The sequence below is a fragment of the Notamacropus eugenii genome, chromosome 4, assembly GCF_028372415.1.
Source record: "Notamacropus eugenii isolate mMacEug1 chromosome 4, mMacEug1.pri_v2, whole genome shotgun sequence".
Lineage (NCBI taxonomy): Eukaryota > Metazoa > Chordata > Mammalia > Diprotodontia > Macropodidae > Notamacropus > Notamacropus eugenii.
Window position 1 is genome coordinate 357,824,362 of NC_092875.1, and position 20,466 is coordinate 357,844,827.

General features: G+C 36.8%; 1 non-coding gene across 1 annotated transcript; it reads right to left on the reverse strand.

Moving 5' to 3' along the window:
- Positions 1-19,730: 19,730 nt before the first annotated feature.
- On the reverse strand, positions 19,731-19,837 carry LOC140502955 (U6 spliceosomal RNA). The gene has a single exon (XR_011966672.1). It is a non-coding gene; the product is annotated as a U6 spliceosomal RNA (small nuclear RNA).
- Between the last annotated feature and the right edge of the window lie 629 nt (positions 19,838-20,466).

Consider the following 20,466-nt stretch of genomic DNA (forward strand, 5'->3'; position numbering starts at 1 on the left):
ACAAATGGGTTTCTGAGGTAGACCATAAATTCTCTATGAGGCGAGTCTTTTAACACTACAGGATGCCACAAAACAGATAGAGAAAATATATAATTTATCAGATTTCTAAATTAAGAGAGAAAGTTCTAGATTTGAGTTTGCTTTTTGTTGTTCAGCCATTCAACCATGTTCAACACTTTGGGACCCTGTATGAGGTTTTCTTTGCAAAGATATGGGAGTGGTTTGCCATTTCCTTCTCCAGTGGCTTAAAGCAAATAGATGTAAGTGACTTGCTCAGAATCACAAAGCTAGGACACGTCAGAGGACATTTTTCAACTCAGGTCTTCCTGACTCCAGGCTCAGCCCTATATCTACTGAACCACTTAGACTCCTCTTAAGGTTGATAGCATTCTTCTTTATTGGAGAGAGAGAGAAAAAGGGAGAGAGAGAGAGCTTGGAACTTTGGTTTCTAGGAAAAGGAAGACATATTTGTGAAGATAGATAGACAGATAGATAGATAGATAGATAGATAGATAGATAGATAGATAGATAGATAGATGACTCTTACTTTCCCCAACACTCTCATCCATTGTCTAAATTTCTCTCCATCTTTATTTGTCCACTAAGAGTTGCATATTTACTTGCTAAAACAAAATTTGTATTTCTACTTTCTAGACTCTAGAGCAGGAGTTCTTAACCTGAGGTTTGAGATCATACACACACACATACATGTTTAGATAACTGCGTTTCAATATAATTATTTTCCTTTTAATCATACGTATTTATTTTGTACATTTAAAAGCATTATTCTGAGCAGGCATCTGTAGACCTCACCAGATTGCCACAGGGATCCATGACAAAAAAGTTATTCTATCAAGGGAAACTCCACAGTGGTCATCACCTCATACTTTCCCTCCAGATGAGTTAATTGATTTTCTTTTTCTGTCTTTCATTTTCATACTGAAAACTCTAACTAGACCAGATACCCCTAAGCTCAGCAGTGGTCAGCCAGAATGAATTGCCTCTCACTTAAAATGAGATACAGTACTGATCATTTCTCATGAATCTTGCATCTAATCACCATGAAAATGGAATTCAGAAGTCTTTTTCAAATGATATCACGGAGATATCTATACTGCTTTGCAACAGTGCCTGTGAATCACCTGTGAGAGTCACCTCTTATTGAGTTTTCCCCATGAAAAGATATTTAGATTACTGGAACTCTCAGACTGTTCAAGAGCTTAGAAAAAAAACAATTAAAATTAGAAATAAACCAGATCCTACAATGTTGGAAAACCAAATGTTTTGTATTTCTTCAGCTCCTTTACCAGAAAAAATTGATAGAACTGACCATTTTAAAAGGTGTTTTGAACTTAACAAGTCTTCACTTTTCCATGCATACAGCATTATTGAATCAACATGACTATTCATAGATAAACATTAATTGCTATAAACAATAATAACAAATATTTTATCTTAATTTCTTGGTTTATTTAGGCACTTAGTTTTCAAAGAAGACAAATTGCTTTGTGTGAATGATTTTTTTTCTCTTCCTCCTTTGCAAAGGCATATGACAGATTTCTGTTTTGCTCATTTTCCAGAGAGGGGAGAGAAGGCTTCTTAATACTAATTTTCAGAAACATTTTAGGACTCATTTACATTAAGCACTAGTTAAATATTCTTTCTCCTCAAATTTGGTTTGCTTTTAATCAATTTTGAAAATACAAATATTAGTTATTATAATAATAAGTATATGCTTATATACTATTCATTAATGTCTTCTAAATATCATGCCTACTAAAAGAATTAAATGTTATAGGATGATATTTTCTTTTTAGATTATTATGTCATTAAGTCAATATTGTATAAGCCCCTTATACTAGATTAGAAAAAAATGTAACATGGCATAGCAGAAGGTCAGAATCGGAAATTATCAGAAATCACCAGAATCAGAAAGATGTTGATTAAAGTTAGGTTTTTGACACATCGTAGTTATCTGACTATTGGTAAATTCCTTAACCCCTCAGAGTTTCAGTTATTAAAACTGAAAGTTAAAGACAAGTTACTAGTATTTATTATGAGTTCAGTTCTAATAAACATGAAATCATAGGTTCAAGCCATTAATGTTCTAAGAGCTTTTTAAAATTTTGAAACAATATATCTTTGAAAATTATAGTTATCTTTCATCTCTCCATAATACTATATCTGTATAAATAAAGGGAACTTTTGAGAAACCATTTTATTAGCTAACGTGTTGGCCTTTGGCACAATTTATTCATTGATATTCTATTTTCTAAGTACTGCTTGTAATTGAACCAGCAATTTGTCATTATATGCCTATATACCTTCATATGTGTATGCAGTTCCTGCTCTCCCACTTTTATTTTCCAGTACAATATGTTTTAGGAAACTATATGAAAAAGCACCGACTTTGGAATCATAACACCTGAGTTTAAGTCCTGTCTATGGCACCTGTGTAATCCTAAACATTTGCCCACTCCCATATCCATTCCAAATCCTTAGCTTTCCCACTTGGAAAGACTCAGTGATTTTTGGGCCTTCTCTAACTCTATTGTCATAAAAGCATGCTTTATTCTTCCATGGGAAAAAAAATATTGTATTTAGCAGTTCAGCCCCAGAAAATGGATTTGACTCAGGACCTTCATTTGAACAGAGGAGAGTAGTGAAGTTTAAAGTAACTTATTGTCACATAGCTTACAAAATTGAAGAGGTAGGAATTTAAACTCTTCCCTATACATTTCCCCCACATTCATAATGCCTCTTCTTTTTATTGATTATGATAATTCATCAGTTTGATGGCTTTCTCCATTTTCTCAACCTCCTACATATAGCAATGAAGGAAAACATAGTGCGCATACAGAGTCTGCAGCCTGTTTCCAATGGTGATCTTAAAAATCATTATCCTCACAATTATTATTATTAAGGAAAAGTCTAATTGGAAAAGAAAGTGGACTTGTTATGGAACTACACTGGCTATTAACATGACAGATGGCCAAAATCCTTTACTGGTAACCATGAAATGTAAAAATACCTGATGAAGTTCTATGGTACCATGGGTGGATCCTCAGCTAAGGTTAAACATTCACATGAATAAGAACCACAAAGTATGGGAGGGCACAGATGCACTACAATCTTTACTGGGGCAGGGATTATCTAGGTCAGTGAGATCTCTGATCCATCAAAGTGTTAAAATATATTTCTGGGGCGGAAGGGTCATTCATGAAAATTGTGCATGGCTGGCAAATCTTTTGAACTCACAAAACTAGGACAGCTCCAGCCTCAAATTTTTAACTGTCTACATTGCTGTCACCTCACATTCAAAATAGTTTAAAATACAACTCTTTCTTTTTCCCACAAACAATTCCTTCCCTTGTTCTCCATTTCTTTTTAATGATATTATTTGTCCTCCTTATTGAAACTTCAGATTCATCTTTAGTTACTCTTTTTCCTTCATATCTTTATCTCATCAGTCATCAATTTCCATTTTGTCTCTTAAATTCCATTCTTTTCCATTCCTTCTTTTACATGCATATTTCCAGGATTCTAGTTATGATCCTTATAGAGAATATCTGTTGAATTTCAACAGACTCCTAATTGTTCTTCCTTCCTTCATTCCTCCCTAACATCTATCATCCTACAGCACTGTTGCCATTTAGAAATTCAATTTCTAAAACACCCATTAAAGCACATCATTCCCCTACTCAAAATTATTCAGGTGTTCCCATTGTTTATACAATAAATGAATCTCAGACTCAGTAGCATTCTTGTTACAATATAAGTTGCTATATTCTGCCTTTCCAGCCTCACATTCTAGGATTTCGTAAACACAAACCCTCAATTTCAGCTAGTTTCATCTACCCAACAATCACCAATTCTATTTTTTTGTCTATAAAAATTCTTTCCCATACTTGAAGACCCCACTCAAGTCACACTATTTCAAATATCCTCTGCTGATCACTTAATTCAATTCTATTCAATCACTTCCATTGGGAGTGATTGCTTGGTCCCTCTATGTATGTCATACAAAACTTTTCTTTACAAACTCAGAATATAATGACTCTATAATGATTTTTTTTTATATCTGTACCTTATCTCCCTTAATTTAAGTGTAGAGTCTGAGAGGGGAGAGATTATGTAGCAAATATATGTGTCCTTGCCTTCATCTGTCATAACATATTACTTTTACATTGAATAGCTCTATAATAAATGATTTTGGGATGAAAGATTGATGTACTATCTGTTAAAATTTTTTGTTTGTTAGTCTAAAGTAGCTGGATAAATATAAAACAAAAATAAGTTAATGAGCATATTTTCACAGGTATTCTCTCTCTATTTCAATAGTATAAATTGGTTTTCCTCAGAAACTACAAGGCGAAGGGGTGGGGCCAAGATGGCAGAGTAACAGCATGCACTTTCTAGAGCCTACCTGCCAAGCCCAGCCAAATACCTGTAAAAAATGGATCTAAAAAAATTCTGAAGCTGCAGAAGCCACAGAATGACAGAGTGAAGCAAATATACAGCCTAAGACAGCCTAGAAGGTGACCAGGAAGTGTCTATTGAGTCATACTGGAGGCAGGGCACAGGGCACACTCCAGTGTGGGCCATGCTGGCACAGATAGGATCTGAGCAGGCCTTGGGGAGACAGAATATCCCTCACTGGTGGCAGTTTTCAAACTTCAGGACCCCAAAATGGCAAAGACAATTTGAAAGGTCAGTGGGAAAAGCCTGTGGAACCAGTGGAGAACAGTGGAGTGGTCCAGCCCCATCCCCAGGGTGGCAAAGGGGGAAGGGGGCAGAGGAACCTGAAGCAACCATAGTAGCAGCAGGGGCAGAAACAGTGACTGTTTCTAGAGCTCTAGGCCCACAGATTGTGGGGGGATCAAGTGGCTGACAGTATGCTCCCCACCCCCATTGGAAGCAGAGAACTGCCTTGACAAAGAGCTCAAAAGTCAAGTAGATGGCTGGGGAAAGGAGCAAAAATCAGGAAAAGAATCAGACTATAGAAGCTTACTTTGGTGACAAGGAAGACCAAAGCATGCAAATAGAAGAAAACAAAGTCAAAGCTCCTCCATCCAAAACCTCCAAGAATTGGTCTCAGGTTAAGGAAGAGTTCAAAAAGGATTTTGAAAATCAAGTAAGAGAAGTAGAGGAAAAATTGAGAAGAGAAATGAGAGTAATGCAAGAAAATTATGAAAAAGAAATCAAGTGCTTTCTAAAGGAGACCTAGAAAATGCTGAATAAAATAATAGACTATCCCAAATGACAAAAGAGATCCAAAAAGCCAATGAAGTGAAGAATGCCCTAAAAAGCAGAATTGGCCAGATGGAAAAGGAGGTCAAAAATCTCATTGAAGAAAATAATTCCTTGAATATTAGAATGGAGCAGATGGAAGCTAAAGACTATGAAAAATCAAGAACCTATAAAACAAAACCAAAGGAATGAAAAAATAGCAGATAATGTGAAATATCTCATTGGAAAAACAACTGACCTGGAAAATAGATCCAGGAAAGACAATTTAAAAATTATGGGACCACCTAAAAGCCATGATCAATAAAAGAGCCCAGACATCATCTTTCAAAAAATTATCAAGGAAAGCTTCCTTGATATTCTAGAACCAGAGGGTAAAATAAATATTGAAAGAATCTGCTGATTGCCTCCTGAAAGTGATCCTAAAAGAAAAATTCCTAGGAACACTTAGCCAAATTCCAGTGCTCCCAAGTCAAGGATAAAATATTGCAAGCAGCCAGAAAAAAATAATTTGAGTATTGTGGAAATACAATCAGGATAACACAAGATCTAGCAGCTTCTACATTAAGAGATTGAAGGGCTTTGAATATCATATTCCAGAAGTGAAAGGAATTAGAATTAAAATCAAGAATCACCAACCCAGAAAACTGAGTTTAATACTTCAGGGGATAATGGTCATTCAATGAAATAGAGCTCTTTCAAGCATTCTTGATGAAAAGACCAGAGCTGAATAGAAAATCTGATTTTCAAACACAAGAATCAAGAGAAACATGAAAAGGTAAACAGGAAAGAGAAATCATAAGGGACTTACTAAAGTTGAATTGTTTATATTCCTACATGGAAAGATAATATTTATGACTCTTGAGACTTTTCTCACTACTAGGGTAGTTGGAGGGATTGTATACATATAGATAGAGAGCACAGGGTGAGTTGAATAGGAAGGGATGATGTCTAAAAAAATACAATTAAGAGATGAGAGAGGAATATATTGGGAGGAGAAAGGGAAAAATAGAATATGCAAATTATCTCTCACATAAAAGAGGCAAGACAAAGCTTTTTCAATGGAGGGGAAGAGAGGGGAAGTGAGAGGGAAAAAGTGAACCTTACTCTCATCACATTTGACTGAAGGAGGGAATAACATGCATACCCAATTTGCTATGAAAATCTATCTTACACTACAGGAAAGTAGGGGAGAAGGGGATAAGCGGTGGGGGGGGGGGGATGGAGAGAAGATAAAAGGGAGCACAAATGGGAGGAGGGCACAATTAGCAGTAAATACTTTTGAGGAGGGATAGGGTCAAAAGAGATAATAGAATAAATGGGAAGCAGGATAGGATGGAGGGAAATATATTTAGTCTTCCACAACATGACTTTTATGGAAGTCTTTTGCATAACAACACATTTATAACATATATAAAATTGCTTGTCTTCTCCGTGGGGATGGGAGGGGAGGGAGGAAGGGAGAGAACTCAAAATTTTAAAAATGAATGTTAAAAATCATTTTTACATGCAACTGGGAAATAAGATATACAGACAATGGGGTAGAGAAATCTATCTCGTCTTCCAAGAAAAGAGAGGGGATGGGGATAAGAGAACGGATGGGTGTAATAGAGGGGATGGCAGACTGGGGGAAGGAGTTATCACAGAGCATACTGTCTTGGGGTGGGTGGAAGGGAGAGAAAGGGAGAAAATTTGGAGCTCAAAATCTTGTGGAAATCAATGTTGAAAACTAAAAATAAATAAATAAATTAGAATTTTAAAAATATAAAATAAAAATAACAACAACTAGCAAGAATCTGGCCTAATCTCCCAAGTCACAGGAATTTGCTATCAATTCATTTGTACATAATACTTGGTACTGCTAATGGAAATAAAAAGAAACAAAAAAAAAAAAAAAGAGAGAAACTACAAGGGGAGACCAGAAGGAAAAGGAGTCTCATTTTGTTCAGTGATAAAATGAAGGGAATGGATTAGATGAATTCCACCGTCCTTTTTTGGCACTAGATACATTAACTTCCATGAGTGAAGAGGAAGATTGTGCAGGTGTCAGTGAACTGGTTCAACCATGAAGAAGCATACATTCACCTGGCAAGACTCAAAAACCTACATTCTACTTCATTCACTTTTTTTAATTTTTGACTTTCTCATGCCACCAGCATCCCCCACCTATCTCACACCATATGCATCCCTTGTACTGAAAAATCCACTTGCAATGATGCAATACTGGTCTAGAAGTCAAACAGTTCACCTTAGGATCATATCTGCTACTAATTAATTGAGTGAGCTATAGGTGGACAAATAATTTATTTTTCTAAGATTTAGTTTACTTCTCTGTCAAATGACAGGGCTGGGCCAGATGATCTCTAAGAACCCTACCAGATTTCACATTTTGAATGTTTGAAGAAGTTATTTGCCTCTTTCTGGACCTCAGTTTCCAAATTTTGAAAGTGAGGGGGTGAACTAATTTTTTCCTATCTCTTCTAACGATAACATACAAGAGTTTATAACAGCTTTGGAGAATTCTTGCCTTCTAAGCAATTCTCTGAGTGTTGGTCTTTTAAACTGATGAGAGTTACCTTATGACAACATTTAATGATGTTTCAAGCCTAGCAGGATGACAAGATCCTTTCTTTCATTGTCCCCCACTGTGAATACTAAACAAATCCTTTCAGACATCAATCAACATTAAATCCTCAGCATCTATCCACAATCTCCAGGGTGCCAGAAGCCTTATTTGCTGTTTGTTTCCTTTCTTAATTTGAGACTGATATTCCTCAGATGACTACAGGTTGTTGCCACAGCAGGTCAACGAATGTAATCTCTAATTGTAAGAATAAAAATATGAATTTTCTCAAATTACATATAAGGCAGTAAGTGGCTTCCATTTTCTGGAAAGAAAGGGATAAGGAAGCTGAGACGATTAATGATCTCACAAACAAAAATATAGGCCATCAAGTGATAAACATAATTATACCTTTTAAAAAAGGTAGTCTTTTATTTTCTACTACAAGAGGACAGATCAGTCATTTGATATGAGAATTATTAAGGCACATATTTACAAAATGAAAACGTAGTGCATGAGGGAAGAAAAACATGAAAAAATAGTTTTCATGCTAGGTAAGATCAGTTAGTTTTAATGTAAATATTATTGTATTTTAAATACCTTTCATTCATCTATGTTTTTAAGAAGTCATTCATGCTATTATACATCCAACTAGAAAAATGCTACAGACATTCATGACATCTACTAAATATATCCTTCATATACAATATTATAAAAATAGTCATCAATATAGGATACACAAAGAAAGCATGCAGAACTAGATGTAAATTTGATAATGATATTCTAAACAATGGATCAGTAAAAGAATAAACTACAGAAACAATAACTGCACAAAAGAAATGTTATGGTTGGGGGAGGAGACCAGATGGCAGAGTAGAGAGATACACATATGCGAGCTCTGAAACCACAGCCCATAAAATACCTGTAAAGAAGAACTCCCAACAAATTCTGGAGCAGCAGAAGCCACAGAACAACAGAGCAGAGGAGATTTCTGTTCCAGAGAAACCTGAAAAACCAACACAAAAGGTCCATCGTGCCCCAGACCTAGAGCACAGCCCAGCCCTGCCTTGGCCGCATGGCACCAGGGAGAACAGATCCGAGCAGGCTTCAGGGACAGAATCCACAGCAGCAGCGCAGGTCCCTCCACTCACAGGTGCCAAAGGTCAGTGAGAGAGTCTCTTTGGCTGGTCGAGAGGGGAGTGGGGTGTCCCCCATAATTCAGGCCCCCTCAGGAGGCAGCAGTGGAGGCAGCAGCAGACAAGGGCTCCCAAAGCAGGCAGGAGCCTGGATCCATTATTGAAGGTCTCCACATAAAACCCCTAAGGGAACTGAGCCACCTGTGTCGGCCCTGCCCTCACCTGAACTTAATCTCACACTGAATAGCAGCCCTGCCCCGGCTGAAGCCCTAAGGCTGGGAAGTAGCATTTGAATCTCAGATCCCAAGCACTGGCTGGGAAGATCTGGAGGCGAAATGGGTGTGGAGAGGATACTCAGAAGTCAAGTCAGTGGCTGGGAAAATGCCCAGAAAAGGGAAAAAAAAAATAAGACCATAGAAGATTACTTTCTTGGTGAACGGATATCTCCTCCCATCCTTTCTGATGAGGAAGAACAATGCTTACCATCAAGTAAAGACATAGAAATCAATGCTTCTGTATCCCAAACATCCAAAATAAATATTCAATGGGCTCAGGCCATGGAAGAGCTCAAAAAGAATTTTGAAAATCAAGTTAGAGAGGTGGAGGAAAAACTGGGAAGAGAAATGAGAGAGATGCAAGAAAAGCATGAAAAGCAGGTCAAAACCTTGCTAAAGGAGACCCAAAAAAATGCTGAAGAAAATAACACCTTGAAAAATAGGCTAACTCAATTGGCAAAAGAGGCTCAAAAAGCCAATGAGGAGAAGAATGCTTTCAAAAGCAGAATTAGCCAAATGGAAAAGGAGGTTCAAAAGCTCACTGAAGAAAGCAGTTCTTTCAGAATTAAAATGGAACAGATGGAGGCTAATGACTTTAGGAGAAACCAAGAGATCACAAAACAAAATCAAAAGAATGAAAAAATGGAAGATAATGTGAAATATCTCGTTGGAAAAACAACTGACCTAGAAAATAGATCCAGGAGAGACAATTTAAAAATTATGGGACTACCTGAAAGCCATGCTCAAAAAAAGAGCCTAGACATCATCTTTCATGAAATTATCAAGGAAAACTGCCCTGAGATTCTAGAACCAGAGGGCAAAATAAGTATTCAAGGAATCCACAGATCACCTCCTGAAAGGCATCCAAAAAGAGAAACTCCTAAGAACATTGTGGCCAAATTCCAGAGTTCCCAGGTCAAGGAGAAAATATTGCAAGCAGTTAGAAAGAAACAATTCAAGTATTGTGGAAATACAATCAGGAGAACACAAGATCTAGCAGCTTCTACATTAAGGGATCGAAGGGTGTGGAATAGGATATTCCAGAAGTCAAAGGAACTAGGACTAAAACCAAGAATCACCTACCCAGCAAAACTGAGTATAATACTTCAGGGGAAAAATTGGTCTTTCAATGAAATAGAGGACTTTCAAGCATTCTTGATGAAAAGATCAGAGCTGAAAAGAAAATTTGACTCTCAAACACAAGAATGAAGAGAAGCATGAAAAGGTAAACAGCAAAGAGAAGTCATAGGGGTCTTTACTAAAGTTGAACTGTTTACTTTCCTACATAAAAAGACAATATTTGTAACTCTTGAAACTTTTCAATATCTGGGTAGTGGGTAGGATTACATACACACACACACACGCACACACACACACATACACACATGCACAAGCACACACAGAGACAGAGAGCACAGAGTGAATGGAATAGGATGGGATCATATCTTAAAAAAATGAAATTAAGGGGTGAGAGAGAAATATATTGGGAGGAAAAAGGGATAAATGGGATGGGGAAAATTATGTCTCATAAAAGAGGCAGGCAAAAGACTTTTTAGTGGAGGGAAAAAGAGGGGAGGTGAGAGAAAAACATGAAGTTTACTCTCATCACATTCCACTTAAGGAAGGAATAAAATGCACACATTTTGGTATGAAAACCTATCTTACAATACAGGAAAGTAGGGGAGAAGGGGATTAGCAGGGTAGGGGGGATGATGGAAGGGAGGGCAGTGGGAGGAGGGAGCAATTTGAAGTCAACACTCTTGGGGAGGGACAGGATCCAAAGAGAGAATAGAAGCAATGGGGGCAGGATAGGATGGAGGGAAATATAGTTAGTCTTATACAGCACGACTATTATGGAAGTCATTTGCAAAACTACACAGATATGGCCTGTATTGAATTGCTTGCCTTCCCAAAGGGAACGGGTGGAGAGGGAGGGTTGAAGAGAAGTTGGAACTCAAAGTTTTAGGAACAACTGTTGGGTACTGTTCTTGCTACTAGGAAATAAGAAATACAGGTAATGGGGTATAGAAAGTTATCTGGCCCTATAGGACAAAAGAGAAGATGGGGACAAGGGAAGGGAGGGATGATAGAAGAGAGGACAGATTGGTGATAGGGGCAATCAGAATGCTCGGTGTTTAGGGGTGGAGGGAGGGGACAAATGGGGAGGAAATTTGGAACCCAAAATTTTGTGAAAATGAATGTTAAAAGTTAAATAAATAAATTTTAAAAAATAAAAAAAAGAAATGTTCTGGTTAACAGCTGTGCATTTTCCTCTCTTGACTTTGTTGTATTATTTCTTCATGTCTCAAGGAGTTATTAGCTTCCACATGCCCAATTCTAGTTTCTTAGACATTGTTTTCTTCAGTGAGCTTTTGTATCTCTTTCTACATTTGTTCTATTCTGCTTTTTAAGGAGTTCTTTTCTTTAATGAGTTTTTGTGACTCTTTTGCTGTTTGACCAATTCTATTTTTTTAAGCTGTTAGTTTCTTCAGTATTTTTTCTGCCTCTTTTACCGATATATTAATTCTCTTTTATCATTTTCTTTCATTATTCTTACTTCTTTTCCCAATTTTTCCTCAGCTACTCTTAGCTCTTTCTTTTGCTCTACTAGGAATTCTTATTGAGTTTATGTCTAATTCACAATCTTTTTCCTCTTCAAGACTTGTTTTATAGCTGTTTTCACATTGTTTTCTTAGTTTGTGTCTTCATCTTCCCTGTCACAATATTAGCTTTGTATGATCAGATTCTTCTTTGTTGTTTTTTCTTTTTTTCATGCTATTCCTTGACCTTGAATTTTGTGTAAAAGTTGGTATCTGTTCCCAGGGAAAGGGAAGGAAGGGAGGAAAGGGAAGCAACATCTTACTTAAGCTTCAGACTTTTTGATATTGCTGTAGTTCAGGGGAAGTGTAAGTTTTTAGTGCTTCCAAAACAGTGTGGTACAGGGAGAGATGTGGTCACTGCTCTCCTAGTTTGTGTTCTGGTCTTTACCTAGGAAGGTCCTCTTTCCCCCTGCAGCCATAAATGCTAGTGCTCCTCAGACCCCTGTAATGGTAACCAGGTCCTTTGAAACTGCAAGTATTAGCCCTCTTTACTGTCCTGTAACTGCAGTGGGTGACACAGAAGGGTCCAGCACCCAATGCTAGCTCAACATATTCTGAACTCTCTTTCTGCTCATCTTGACCCTTTTGCCGTCTCTGAACTGAGATCTGCTGCTTCTGCTTTCATAACTACCTTCAAGGCTTACCACTGGTGCTACGCCAACATGTACTCCAGTTGGATTCCACCTCAGTATTACAGACCTCTTTTGTTCATCCCCTAGTTTTAATGAGGCTGGAAAAATTTCTCACCTAAGTTTTTGTTGTCTCTAACCCTCCAGAATTTGATTTGAGGCATTGCTTTAAAGTTGTTGAAGGGGGATTTTAAGAGGATTTGGCTGCATTGTTACCCCTACTTTGCCATCTTGGCTCTGCCCCACCCACAGCTTGTTTTGCTGCCATATATACCGTGAATCAGCTCTCACCCTAGTGTCACTGTTCTCTTCTTCCTATCTCCTAAATTGTCAGGCTAGAAAAATGTCTCATCCTGACCTTTGTTGTTTCTGCTGCTTCAGAATTCAATTTGAGAAGTTATTTTAAAGTTGTTTAGAGGTAAATATCAGGAGAGCTTGAATATACTTTACCAGCTTGGCTCTACCCTCTCACATACCATTCTTTATGAAATATAAATAACTACATTTTGTACACAGGTACATTCAGCACTCATCTTGTGTTGCTGTTAGGAGAATGAGAGCAGTGTTTAGATTTAAATATAATGATGCTGGGAAGGGGGAACAGAGGGGAAATTCTGAAAGATTGTGAATGCATCTAAAATCCTTTAAGTGGTATATCCATTTGATCTGAATCCCTTCTGCTGACCCTGGAGTATTTTTTTTTTTATCAGATGTCATTCTTTCAAGTCCCTTAGATACTGTGTCTTTCCCCTGGGATCTTTTTCTCTTCAGCAGATCAAATAGTTTCTTTCCTGCAGAAAACTCCAAATTAAAGATCATGGAAGCCACACGTAGTTTGCAAAGAGAGATAATGAGCCAGAAAAAAGTGTGATTTTCTATTTACACAAAATGTTCATTTATGAATTTCAAAAACTTCAAGCATTCTCCTACTCTCACAGGTTTTTAATTTTTTATTTTATTAAAAATTTTGCTAAGTGATATACAAATTAAGATAGCCTTGAAAATAATTTTAAATATGCTAGCTACCATACTGAATCTCAGGCTTTTCCTTAGTCTTGATAGCTTTTTGAAAAGCTTTTCTTTTCCATTAAATAATATTTTATTATGTCTTCATTTTGAAATAATTCATAATTCATGTTGAAATAATTTTAAATAAAGTCACTTCCTTTGTATTATAATAAAATCATATTACTATAGATTCTAGAGTTACTTATAACAAGAAAGAGATTCTAAAATCAGAAACTGTGAGATCCATACCTAGTCATCATTCAAGTAGCAGATCTTGACTTTCCTTGAAGCAGCATCCATGAAACAAGAGGGTTAGACTACAGGAGCTACAAGGGTCCTTCTCACTTTCACATTCTATAAGTCTATGAAAACCTAAATAAAGAATATACAGGTATCTCTTACACTGTATTCTAGGCATTGTCCTGAAAACTTGTGTGGAAACTGTATTATTATTAAAAAACTTATATTTTAAGTGCACAAAGGGGAACCAACATTTCAAGGAAAATCATTTTGCAAAAGGACTAAGCATAGTCTAATTTATACATTTTAAAAATCAGGATATTCTTATATGAGATGTACTTACATTAACATACACCTTCAGAATGTTCTGTAAATATGAACTGTTTGGTTAATATATGAATTTTAGTTTGCATTAGTTCAATTTTTCAGAAATTATAGAACAGGTCCTGTCCTTTTAAAAAGAGAGGTGAGCAAGGATCATTCTCATCTAAACTCTTTATTGTCTCTCACAGACACCAATGGATTCTCATTTCTGTGCCTTTGTTTACATTGCCTGACACCTTTCTCCCCTCCCTTTCTCCCTATTTGTTCAATAATTCATTAACAAAGTATATATTCTTTCAGATATCCTCTTGGTTGAAGTCTTCTCTGACCTCCTTAGACTATGAAAACCATTCCCTCCTCTGATTTTCCTTGATGCACAATATCAGCATCACTTACAAAACATACATTTTCTTGTTCTTTTAGTTACCTTTTCAGGTACGCCTATCCCCACGTACCCAATACATTGGGAAATCCTTCCATGTAAGTACTTATTGAGCCTTATATTTCTTTGTTTCTCTTTACCTAGAATTCTTAAGGTGAGTTCCATGAACATATTATACATTTATATAATTCATGCACACACACACACACACACCCATACTAAACTATTTCATGATAATTGGGGTTCTTTTTGTAATCCTGTGTATTTTATTTTATGCTTCTAAAATATTATGGGAGGCAGAGCCAAGATGGTAGAGTAGAAAGACATACAAACTTTAGCTCTTCCACCACAGTCCATAAAATACCTGTAAAGAAAGACTCTCAACAAATTCTAGAGCAGCAGAAGTCACAGAAAGATGGAGCAGAGATTTCCAGCCTAGGGTGATCTGGAAGGCTGAAAAGAAAGGTCTGTCACACCAGATGTGGAGCCCAGCCCAGCCTAGCTGGGAGGAGCAGGACCAGAGCAGGCTTCAGGGATGAAATCCCCAGAAGCAGTAGCGCTTCCCAGATCCCTCAACCCACAGGCACTAAAGGTCAGTGAGAGGGCTTTTTTGACCTAAGCGAGAAGGAAGCAGAGTCCATATCTGGCCCTGGCCCAAGGCAACAGCAGAGGCTGGGCAGTGGGGGCTTCTGGCCAGGGCAGGCAGGCAGCAGCCAGCATCCACTGTTCCATTGTTGGAGTACTGAGCATAAAGCCTCTGGAGGAATTGAGCAGCTGATCTGAACTTCAGCCCTGAGTAGAGGCCCTGCCCCCACCTAAAGGCTCTGGGGGAACTGAGCAACTGATCTAAATCTCAGCCCTGAGCATGGTCCTGGAGTGAGCAGGAGCACTAGGACCCTCCTCTTGACAAAGGATTTAGAAGTCAAGTAACTGGTTGGAAAAATGCCCCAAAAAAGGGAAAAATAATAAGACCATAGAAGGTTACTTTCTTGGTGAAGAGGTATTTCCTTCCATCCTTTTGGAAGAGGAAGAACAAAGCATACTGTCAGAGAAAGTCAAGGCTTCTGCATCCAGTACCTCCAAAATGAATATAGAGTGGGCCCAGGCCGTGGAAGAGCTTGAAAAGCAAGTCAGCAGCTCACTAAAGGAGACCCAAAAAAATGCTGAGAAAAATAACACCTTTAAAAATAGGCTAACTTAATTGGAAAAAGAGGTCCAAAAAGCCAATGAGGAGAAGGCTTCAGAAAATAGAATTAGCCTAATGGAAAAGGATGTTCAAAAGCTCACTGAGGAAAATAGTTCTTTAAAATGAGAGTGGAGTTTAGGAAAGCCAATGACTGTATGATAAACCAAGAAGTTGCAAAACAATCAAAGGAAAGAAAAAATAGAAGAGAATGTGAAATATCTCATTGGAAAAACAACTGACCTAGAAAATACATCCAGCAGAGACAATTTTAAAATTATGGGACTACCTGAAAGTTATGAATAAAAAAAAAGAGCCTAGATATTATCTTTCATGGAATTATCAAGGAAAACTGTCCTGATATTCTAGAAGCAGAGGGCAAAATAAATATTGAAATAACATGTGTAACTCTTGAGACTTTTCTCAGTATTTGGGTAGGAGGAGGGATTATACACACACACACACATGCATACACACAAACATAGAGAGTACAGGTTGAGTTGAATCAGAAGGAATGATATCTATAACAAATAAAATTAAGGGGTGAGAGAGGAATATATTGGGAGGAGAAATGGGATGGGGCAAACTATCACTTATAAAAGAGATAAGAAAAATCTTTTTCAATGGAGGAGAAAAGGGTAGAGGTGAGAGGGGAAAAGTGAAGCCTACTGTTACCATACCTGGCTTAAGGAGGGAATAACATGCTCACTAAATTTGGTATGAAAATCTATCTTACACTACAGGAAAGTAGGGAAGAAGGGGACAAGTGGGGTGAGGAGGGTGATAGAAGGGAGGGCAAATGGGAGAAGGGAGTAATTAGAAGTAAACACTTTTGGGAAGGGACAAGGGCAAATGAGAGAATAGAATAAATGGGGCAGGATATGATGAAGGGAAATATAGTTAGTCTTATGTAACCTGACTATTATGGAAGTCTTTTGCAAAACTACGCATATATAGCCTATATTGAATTACTTGGCTTCTCAGTGGGAATGGGTGGGGAGGGAGGAAGGGAGAGAAGTTGGAATTCAAAGTATTATCAACGAACATTGAAAGCTGTTATTGCTCATAGCTGGGAAATAAGAAATACAGGTAATGGGGTATAGAAATCTATCTTGCCCTTCAAGAAAAGAGAGATGATGGGATAAGGGAAGAGAGGGGGGTGATAGAAGGGAGGGCACATTGAGGAAAGGGGTAGTCAGAAGGCAAGGTGTTATGAGGTGGGGGGGGATGAAATGGGGAGAAAAATTAGAACTCAAAATTTTGTAGAAATGAATGTTGAAATCTAAAAATAAATAAATAAAAGTATAAAAAAATATTATTCTGAGAAGTTCCACCAGACGGCTAAATGGATTCATGACATAATTAAAAGTTATGTAGCCCTCCTCCACAGTTTCAACACAGATTAGAAAATAAAGGATGTAGACAAGGGTCAAGGAAGTTCAAGTTAATTATCAGAAGAGTTCATTCACTGGAAGATGTTTTTAATATAGTTATGGACTTCTCTAGATAAGACCTGTGGAGAAATAATCTCTATGTCATATTTGTTGGGGAAGATAGTCTGGATTACAATAGACTTTACAGAGTTTATTTTAACATAATAGGTGCCCAATAAATATTGCTCAATTGATGTATGGTATAACATTGAGTGGAGTACTGAATATGACATTAGAAGACATAGATTTAAATCTGGGCTCTGCTACTAACTTATTGTGTGACCTTGAGAACATCATGCCATCTCTGTGTGTTTTTGTTTCCTCTTGAACAAAATGAAGTCGAACACAATGAATTATAAGAACTTTTCTGCCCTAACATTTATTGATGCCTAGCATCACAAGAGCTAGAACTAGACCCAGAATGGACCTCAAAGTACAACTCCCTCAATTTACTGGAATTTACTGACTTTTCTGGAAGAAAACTGAAGCTCAGGTAGGTTACGTATTTCATTATTTTAAAGAACATATGTGTCCCTCATAGTTTCTGGCATAGTTACAGATGAACTATAATTTGTAAATATGTATCGATCTAGCTTCAGTGATGAAGATAGATGAATTGTAATCAGCCAATCTATTTGCTACCTAGAGTCAAGCCCTAAGGAATGTATTCAAGAGACAATGAAAAGGGGGAAACACCCACTAAGAGGAAAAAAAGGTGTGTCTTAATAACAAGAGTGAGGGGAAAAGGAGTAGAGAGGAGCCTGCTCTAGCCAACTCCAACAGACTCTCTAACTCTCGAGAGAGCTGATCGAACAATTTTTCATTTCAGTCTGACATTTTCTCCTCTCTCAATGACTATATCCCGTTGCTTGCCTTTCCTCTCATTCTTTGCTTATGGTGGTGTATTTTGAAAGCAGAAAATCAGTGTGAATACTAGCATTCCACAAACATTTATTAACCACTTACTGTGCCAGTCCTAGGTCAAGGAATGCAAAGTAATAATGATGATGATGATGGTGATTCTTACCATGTAAAAGCCTAAATTGCACCAAAGGAGGCAATATAAACTTTTATAAGTTTAGACAGAATGAATATTAGAGTGCAGTGGTGTTGCATAATGGGTTTTTGCAACCATGAAAAATTGACCTCAAGTTCTACCCTCTCAGTATACTAGCCAACGTTTCTATTTTATTCATTCAATTGTTTTTAACATTATTATTATTTTAATTTTCTTCTGCCTTAGTACCCTTCCTCAGCCCTTTGAGAAGGCAAGCAATATGACATCAATTACACATGTGACATCATGGAAAACATATTTCCCTGTTCCCCAAACAAGAAGAAAACAGAAGCAAAAGCAAAAAACAAAGTTTTTTTTAAAAAAGTATGCTTCAAACTACATTCAGAATTCATCAGCTGTCTCTCAGGAGGTGGATAGATTTTTAACACTGGTACTTGAGAATTACTGCAGGTCATTGTATTGCTCAGACTTGCAAAGTCATTGACATATGATCATTGTAACACTACTGCTGTTATTGCGTACAATGTTCTGGTTCTGCTCACTTCATTTTGCTTCAGTTCATATAAGACTACTCAGGTGTTACTCTGAAACCATCATGCTCATCATTTCTTATAGCATATTAGTATTCCATTACAGTCATATACCACAAATTATTCAGTTATTCCTTAATTGATAGACATTTTCTCAATTTCTAATTCTTTGATCCCACAAAAAGAGCTGCTAAAATATTTTTGTATGCATAGATTCTTTTCCCTTTCCTTTGATCTCTCTGCAGTAAAGAACTGGTAGGTCTGCATAGTTTTATATGCATACATATTTGGGCATATAGTTCCAAAGTGTTCTACAGAATAGTTGGACCAGTTCACAACTCTATAAACAGTGTACCTATTTTTCCACATCCCCTCTAGCATTTTTCATTTCTGATAGATGTGAGCTGATACCTCTGAGCTGTTTTAATTTGCATTTCTCTAATCAATAGTGATTTAGAGTATTTATTCATGTGACTATTGACAGTTTGATTTATTTTCTTGGAAACTGCCTATTCATATTATTTGATCATTTAGCAATTGGAGAATTGCTGTTATTTTGTAAATTTGGCTGTTTCCCATATATTTGAAATATGAGGCCTTTGTTAGACAAATCTGCTGTAATTTCCCCTCAGTTTCTTGTTTTTCCTCTAATTTTGACTGCAATGGTTTTGTTTGTGCAAAAACTTTTTTCTTTAATTTCATGTAATCAAAGTTATCTACTTTATTGCTTGTGATCCTCTCTCTTATTTTATCATAAACTCTTACCTTAACCATAGATCTAGGAGGTAAAATTGTTCCCGCTCCTCCAATTTGTTTTTGATGCCTAAATCATGTACCCATTTTGACTTTATCTTGAAATATGGTGTGGGATTTTGGTTTATTCCTAGTTTCCACCAAAATCCCTCTAATTTCCCCAACAATTTTTGTCAAATGCTTAGTTCTTGCTTCAAAAGTTTAGTCTTTGGGTTTATCCAATAACAGATTACTATGGTCATTTACTATGCTGTATTGTGAACATAGTCTATTCCATAGATCTACCTCTTGATTTCTTAGCCGGTACTAGAATGTTGTGATGAAGATGGCTTTATATTGATTGAAATCTGGTGCTGCTAGGCTTCCTTCCTTCATGCTTTTTTCATTGATTCCTTTAATATTCTTTTTTTTAAATATAAAAGGCTTCACGAATTTGTGCATCATCCTTACACAGAGGCCATGCTAATCTTCTCTGTATCATTCCCATTTTAGTATATGTGCTGCTGAAGCAAGCGCTTCCTCTGATATTCTTGAGTATTTGTTCTTACAGATAAATTTGGTTAGTATTTCTTTTCACCTCTATAAAATACTTCTTTAGTAATTTGATTATGTCACTGAAAAAATTGACTTTGAGACAATCATCAGTTTTATTATACTGGCTCACTCTGTGCATAAGCAATGAATATTACTCCAATTGTTTAGATGCCTTTATATGTGCAATTTGTGTGTGTATGTGTATATGTATATATGTATGTATATGTGTGTATGTATGTGTGCATATATGTGTATGTATATGTGTATATATGTATGTGTATGTATATGCATGTGTGTGTGCGTATGTGTGTGTTTGTAATTTTCTGCATATAGTGCTTGAGTTTGTTTGGGCAGGTAGTAGCCAAAGTATTTCATAATTTCTGTTGTTACTTAAATGTAATTTCTTATTCTATCACTTCCTGCTAGGGTTTGTTGGTAACATATGGAAATGCTCATGATTTATATGGGTTTATTTTACATCCTACAACTTTGCTAAAGGTGTTCATTGTTTCATGTAGTTTTTTAGTTGATTCAGTGTTCTCTAAGCATACCGTCATATCATTTGCAAAAAGTGATAGTTTTCACAATTTTTCCTCTACCTCTCATCTTTT